Below are 8,006 nucleotides of genomic sequence, written 5' to 3' on the forward strand. Positions count from 1 at the left end.
ATAGTTTTTGATGTAGTGTTCCATGATTCATTGTTTGCCTATAACAGCCAGTGCTCCCTTCAATGCTGCCCTCTTTAATACCCACCACCAGGCTAACCCATCCCCCCACCCCCTCCCCTCTAGAACCCTCTGTTTGTTTCTCAGAGTCCATCGTCTCTCATGGTTCGTCTCCCCCTCTGATTTCCTCCCCTTCATTTTTCCCTTCCTACTAGCTTCTCTCTCTCTTTTTTATTATTTTTTAAAATTTTTTATTGTTATGTTAATCAACATACATTACATCATTAGTTTTTCATGTAGAGTTCCATGATTCATTGTTTGTGCATAACACCCAGTGCTCCATGCAGAATGTGCCCTCTTTAATACCCATCACCAGGTAACCCATCCCCCCACCCCTCCCCTCTAGAACCCTCAGTTTGTTTCTCAGAGTCCATCTTCTCTCATGGCTTATCTCCCCCTCCGATTTCCTCCCCTTCATTTTTCCCTTCCTACTAGCTTCTCTCTCTCTCTCTTTTTTTAAACATATAATATATTATTTGTTTCAGAGGTACAGGTCTGTGATTCATCAGTCTTACACAATTCACAGCGCTCACCATAGCACATACCCTCCCCAATGCCCATCACCCAGGCACCCCATCCCTCCCACCCCCACCACTCCAGCAACCCTCAATTTGTTTCCTAAGATTAAGAATCCCTCCTATCAGTGAGGTCATAGGATACATGTCTTTCTCTGATTGACTTAATTTCACTTAGCATAATACCCTCCAGTTCATTTCTACAGTTTGTTACTAGAGAATTTTCTCTGAACGTGTAGAGGACCTGAAACCTCAAGGAGGAGGCACATTGTTCTCTCCTGAGCATGAACGTGATTTTAGGTGTTGTTTCCACAGCTGCCCATTGCCACTGATGATCGTTCTTCTCCTCCTTTGGAGGGTAAGAGAGAGAGGATGCAGTGTGAGTGCTTTCTCAACAAATAAAAATTAAAAAAGATAAACTGTACAACTAAATGCATTTTCACAGATGTACATACAATTGACACTACTGCTCCATTCAGGACACAGGGCATTTCTTCTACCTCACAGCTTCCCTTGGGTGGATCCATTGAAGTCTCTCACTGCCTTCACCCTCAGCCCCAGGCAACCACTGGCATCAAAGACGGCTTGATTTTTAACCACGTTATGGAAATGGAACTCTTTTATGCCTACATTCCTCCGTGCAGCCTAAGGATTCTTATATCTATCCATATTACTAATGGATCACCAGTTCAGAATTTTTCATTGCTAAGGAGTATTCCTCTGTATGGATATATTTGGTCTGTACATTCACCTATTCATGGCCATCTATGCAGTTTCCTGGGTTTGGCCATGGGGAATAAAGCTATGATGAATATTCATGTGCAGTTTGCTGTGTGGCCATATTGTGTAAATCCTTAGGAGAGGAATGGCCGTTCACGTGATTGGTAAATGTTTATCTGTGGTTCAGCTTTTCTCGGTGGTTGGACCATTTTTCATTCCCACAAGTGTATGAAACGTCTAGTTACTTTACATCCTCACCACATATGTTTTCGGTCTTCGTAATTTTAGCCACGGGGATGGTTGTGTAATGGTAACTCACTGTAGTATTAATTTATCTTCCCAATGGCTGAGTGTACCGTCGAAAACTGACCTCTGTGCTTCAGAGCCAAAATATAAGACGAAGACAGAGTTTGGAATATTGAGGAACAATAGCTTTATTGCTTTTCGGGGCACAGGGGGCTAGAACAGGCCAAGGCCCTCAAAAACTGTAAGTCCCCTCCCCCTGAAGGAAGGGGCGGGGGGGTGTTTTATTTTGACAGAAATTGTGTGCATGCTGCCAGCCTCCTTCATCCTGTCTTTAGGGTGGTACCAGGCTCCTGAAACAAAAGGCTTAGAAGGGAGGAGCAGAGGTTTGCAGAAGACAAGGAAAAGGTTACTTAGTTTAAGATGGAGCCTTGCAGAGACATTAGTGAATCCCTTTTGATTTATGTTCAACTTCATGCTTTTCAATGGTTTCAAGTGGAGCATCTTTTCAAGTGCTTTTTGGCCATTTGTGTATCTTCTTTTGTGAAGCATTTCTTCTTCAAGTCTTTTGACCAGTTTTCCTATTGCATTGTCTTATCAGACACAATATGTGTCAGAACATTACACTGAAAACTGCAGAGCACTACTTCCAGAAATTAAAGAACTAAATACATGGGGAGATAAAATTTGTGGTGGATTGGAAGACTCATTATGGTTAGAGGACAATTCTTCCCAAATTGATCAAAAGATCTAATACAATGCCAATCAACCTTCTAGCAGACATTTTAGTAAGTATTTCTAAGCTGATCCAAATGTTTATATGGAAATGGAAATGATCTTAAATTATCAAAGCAATGTTAAGAAGAAGGAGAAAGCGACAGACTTACATTGTCTATTCCAGAATTACTGTATAAACCTTTTGTGCAATTTAAAAGTGATTTGTCCGATTATTATTCAGTATAAGAGTTTCTGCGCATTCTCACTGCAGCTTGGAAGTTGCTTTACCCCTTTTTCACTGTAGCTACTTGATCTATACTTTAGCCAATAGTTCCAAAGTTTTTAAGTGGAGAGAGAATACTGAAGCTAGAAAGTATTTCACTTAACAGAGAGAAAGACTAATCCCTGATCATTAGGGCAAGGATGACCCTACAAGACTTAATGAACTCGCCTCTATTTTCCAGTTGGCCAAGACAAAGTGGGGAGCTACTGATACCAGCAGTTTCCTCTGCAGACCTTCATAGTGTTGACTGCTTTGGGTTTACATGGAACCTAGGTGTTGGCTGTGTCCTGAGAGGCTGAAATTGAGTTGAGGCCCAGGGTCCCTGGGTCAGGACAGGTCATCCAGCTGTTGGAAAACACGGAGGGAGACCAGGCCATCCCCAGGCAGCACTGGCCACTTCCTCCAAGGAATCCACCACCACTACACTTTTCATGACTTCTGGTTACTAGACTGAGAGGCCCACGACAATTGGGATAATGTTTTACTCATCTCTGTACTCATGACTCCTAGGACCAAACCAAGCACTGAGGAAGCTCTCAGAGACACTCCTTCATGGATCTGATAAAGGGGGTGGCAAATTTCTAATCTCAACTACATTCCTGTCCCAAATACATGCATGAATGCTCTCTGCTTTCTTCCAGGAGGCAACAAATACCCTTCCTTCCAGAGGAGCCTGCCCTACACTCTCAATGCCCCATGACACTCCCCTGTGGTGAGCTCTGGTGAAGAGGGACTGTCCTCTTGGATTCCTCTCAATGGTTCTCTCAGTAGGAAGAGATGTCTTCGGCCTAGCCCCCTCCCCCCTCCATCCTCTGCACTGCCACCATACCCCAGGTTAGGACAGCTACAACAGTTTTTAAAATGATTTTATATATTTATTTGAGAGACAGCGTGAGGGAGAAAGCAAGAGTGAGAGAGAGAGACAGAGAGAAAGATAGAGAACAGCTGGGGAAGGGACAGGGGGAAGCAGACTCCACTGCTGAGCAGGGAGCCACCCCCCTCAATGGGGCTTGATCCCTGGAGCCTGGGATCATGACCTGAGCTGAAGGCAGGCTCTCGATGAACTGAGCCACCCAGGGGCGCTGAGCTACAAGATTTTGTTTGCATTCTTCCTCTCACTGCTTTGACCTCCTCTGTGAAATCTTATTGATGTCAGAATTCCAAGTTCATAACAGAGACTAAGGAAAATGAAACACTCAACACACGGTCAAGACAAAGGTGTGTAAAGTCTTTGACAACCATAAATTCAGAAGAATATAATTGGTATCACTGCCTCAGAGGCAAGGGTCTCCTAACCTGGCCCTTCCTGACCTTAGGGTAGAACTCTTTGTGGTAAGAATGGACAAGTCCAACCTTTATCCAAACATCACTGATCCCTCTAAGCCCACACTTACTTGGAGAACATCGACCGTGAGGGAGCTCCAAGGTCAAAGCTAGGGGTCTGGGGCAGAACCTCATGGTCACATCGTCCACCTCTTTTTTTTTTTTAAGATTTTCTTTATTTATTTGACAGAGAGAGACATAGCGAGAGAGGGAACACAAGCAGGGGGAGCGGGAGAGGGAGAAGCAGGCTTCCCGCCGAGCAGAGAGCCCCATGCGGGGCTCGATCCCAGGACCCTTAGATTATGACCTGAGCTGAAGGCAGACGCTTAAAGATGTAGCCACCCAGGTGCCCCTCCTCCTCCTCCTCCTCTTGGAACTGGTGCTTCCCTGCAGTACAAACCAACCCCGATCCATTCTGTGGGGCTCCTCGGGAGGTGCACAGGTTCACCGTGGACGAAGTTACTCTCCTCGTTCTCCTTGCTCAGCTCAGGCTGCTCCTTGCAGAGTTGGATGCCGCTGTATGCATTCCTCAGTTTCCCCTGATTTTTCTGGACCCAACTTGTCCTTCTTCTTACCTCCTTTGGGCAACCACCTGCTCCACCATTGCCTTGTCCTTCTTTGCGTTATTCTCATCCTCCAAACCTGCTGATTTTCTGTCTCCCAAATGCTCCCTCTGTTCTCTGTTTTCAGTGTGGGCTCAGCTCAGGCTCCTGCAAGAGACACACAGTGAAGGGACCAAGTCAGGTCTCAGCTGCAGTCCCCAGGGCTGCTTCAAAGGCACCGCAGACCCTTGTGCACTCAGAGAAACTGAGCAGGAAGGGACCGTGGAGAATTTGAATAACAACCTTATCTTACACATGAGGAAGCTGAGCGCAGAGAGATGAAGAGATTTTCCCAAACTCCTTCAGCACTTGATGGCAGCACGGCCCCCACACAGGACTTGGCTGCGAGCTTCCCTGTGGAGTCTCCTAACGTACCCTCTGGGAAGGCACATCTGAATTTCAGGGGACACTTAAATTAGAAGTTCAACTTAAAAATAAATACTTTTTAGGAGACTTTGGATCAAATGTAGATATTTCCACTGTTAAAAATACCAGAAATTCCTTCCTGGGGACAAATCTTTTTCCCAGGTATATAATTCTGTTACTTCTTTCCTTTACAAATCATTGGCTAAGATATTAGGATCACAAAAAAGGTATGCAGGGAAGGAGAAGTTCCTCTGTTACCTGTCCTGGTCTCCCAGCTTAAGTAAGAATTAAGTTTCACTGAGACATTGAATACGCATGGAGAACGGATATTGAAATGGAGACCCTTAAAGAAAATATAAAGTATTAAGGCAGACAGTTTTTATGCATTTTAGACAAGGAGAAAATACATTTCTCAGGGATTTGGGGGAGTTTTAATTTAGAGAGTGTCTAGACCGAATTTAGAAACCCTGGTGAGAAGGATGTCTTTTTACTTCTTAGTACAGGGGGTGCCTTTTTCATATGGGAGATTGGTTTCCTGCTTTCAGGGAGACAGAGGAGGGTTTGAGTGTCCTGGTACCAGTTTCTTTTTGGGTAGCTTCAATTCAAAATAATCAATATTGTCGACCTCAGAGAGTCGGGGACCTGGGGTGGCGAAGGAACTGAGAAAAAGAGACTACCGCGGCGCCTGGGTGGCTCAGTTGGTTAAGCGGCTGCCTTCCGCTCAGGTCATGATCCTGGATTCCAGGGATCGAGTCCCGCATCGGGCTCCCTGCTCAGCAGGGAGTCTGCTTCTCCCTCTGACCCTCCCCCCCTCATGCTCTCTCTCTCTCTATCTCATTCTCTCTCTCAAATAAATAAATAAAATCTTTTAAAAAAAGAAAAAGAGACGACAGTATAGCGAGGCACAGGGGACCCCAAGCAAACAGCCCGAGGTCCTGAGGTTTATTTTCCATAATCTAATATACCTTCTACAGTGATATAGTACTATAATGATTTACAGCAGGGGCTTAGCAAGGCGCATCTTCCACGTACACAGGGTTAGTCAAGTGAAGCAATGGCAGTGGAGAAGGAATAAAGAAATCTGCAACTGGCTGTGATCAATTAATTGTAAACAGCATTGTACTCGGTCTTTAACACAGGATAAGAAAACAAAAAAGGGAATGCACAGTGTGCTGTTTACAGCTGGCTTCCTATCTACAAAACATCTTCTGCTGTGTACTTTAGATCAGACCACACACATCCCAAGGGCATTTCACTCTGATCCTTTCAGGTTATTTTTAACCCTGCAATCTCGAGTTTTCTCAGAGATCTTGGAGTCTGAATGAACATGCACCAGTGGTCGTTGTGGCATTCTGTTTCCCCCAAATATGCCATTGTGGTACATTTTGGGCAATCTGACCTTGGCGCCTATGGGTACTATGGTTTCTCTCCGCCTTGCTCATTACTCAGTGCCTATTTCAGAGAGAAGGCTAAACATATCATTCTTAGAAATACCAAGGTGGCTCTCTCGGTTCAGCGTCTGACTCTTGATTTCAGCTCAGGTCATGATCTCAGGGTCATGCGATTGAGCCCCAGTTTAGTCTTCATGCTCAGTGCAGTCAGCTTGGGATTCTTTCTTCCTCTCCGTCTGCCCATCACCCCTGCTCTAAATAAATAAATAATATTTAAAAAAGAAATACAAAATAAATCCCATGACCTTATGTGAAACTAATACAATGCCTATGTTAAGTGGACCAGATTAGTTTAAAAATTATTTTAAAACGCACCTGGGTGGCTCAGTTGTTTAAGTGTCAGTCTTTGGCTCAGGTCAGAATCCCGGGGTCCTGGGATAAGCCCGTATGTCCAGCTCCCTGTTCAGTGGTGAGTCAGCTTCTCTCTGTTCCTCTTCCACTACCCCCACCACCGCTCCTGATATCTCAAGTACTCTCTCTCAAATAAGTAAATTAAAAAAATTTAAAAAGAAATGCAATGGTCCTCTCTGGAATCAACCCACACATAAGTATGCTTTCTTTTTGCTGCACCCCAGTCCCCCTTTCTCTTTATTACCTATCTGACCTACATCCTTCCCCCAGCGATGGAGACAGCTCAGATGCACTGCTTCACCTGGTGGTGGGGCCAAAGAGAAGTGCGCACATGGTTAGAATGGGCTGCCTTGAGAGTCAGCCGAAACGTAGCTACAGGCAGTTAGAAACAAGCCTAAAGTACCATTAGGAATAAGCACTACAACATTTAGCGGTACAGATTTTAGGTGTGGTATTGATATCACCTTCCTTGTACAAATGTGTTTAGACTCAAGCATGAGACTATGGGATCAGACAAAATGAAAGAAAACTGTGTCAAGTGTGAAGATACTAAGTTACCAAAGTTATTCTGAGTTGTATAATTAGTTTGTCCCTTAGCCCCTCATTTCCACCTGCAGAACCTAGAAGACGTGCAACAGAGTCTCCACTTGCCATCAAAGTCAATCTGAGGACACAATAATTTAAACTGTTAACCCAAACTTTCCATTTTTTCTTAACCTGTGTTGAATACCAGGCATTTCGATTGCCCATTCCCATTTCCAGGGAGACTGCAGTGAGGACGGAGAATAATGTGGTGCATCCAGGTAACAGTCTGTTTCTTGGTCCGCTTCTGTGCTCAGCATGTCAACTTTTGTCTGCCAGTGGACCTCTAACCACACAGGGGAAACCCAACAAATATTAAAAGTGTAGGTTCTCTAGGTTAATCTACATTTAGGATTCTGTAGTGCTCAGAATGGCTCTTGAACTGCAAGGACCAAGGTAGATGCCCCCTCCTTACCTTAGGGGGAGTAATTCTGATTCCTGAAGCATGCACCTCTTCGTTTTCTATTTATTATTATTTTTTTTAAATTTCAGCTAGGCTCCATCACCTACGTGGGACTCTAATGCATGACCCTGAGATGAAAGTTGCACGCTCTACTGACCGAGGCAGCATGCGTCCCCCCAGCACCTTTGATGCAGGCAAATACCATGATTTTCATGTTGGAAAAATACTGCAAACTGTGGGACATGCCTTCAATCCGCTCCACTCCTTCTGGGCATGTTTCCTGAGTTCCGACTGTGTGCGAGTCCTCTTTCCCACCCACCCATAGAAGGGCATATACATGGAAAATGTGCCCATCCATAGAAGACCCTCTAGGATCCCAACCCAGATCCGCTG

General features: G+C 44.7%; 1 non-coding gene across 1 annotated transcript; it reads left to right on the top strand.

The window, feature by feature from the left end:
- Positions 1 to 747: 747 nt before the first annotated feature.
- On the top strand, positions 748 to 960 carry LOC148161886 (small nucleolar RNA U3). Its single transcript, XR_015767290.1, has one exon. It is a non-coding gene; the product is annotated as a small nucleolar RNA U3 (small nucleolar RNA).
- The last annotated feature ends 7,046 nt before the right edge of the window (positions 961 to 8,006 follow it).

This window comes from Eumetopias jubatus, unplaced genomic scaffold (genome assembly GCF_037043125.1).
Source record: "Eumetopias jubatus isolate StellerSeaLion01/CBP00866 unplaced genomic scaffold, mEumJub1_p1.0 scaffold_39, whole genome shotgun sequence".
NCBI classification, from domain to species: Eukaryota; Metazoa; Chordata; class Mammalia; order Carnivora; family Otariidae; genus Eumetopias; species Eumetopias jubatus.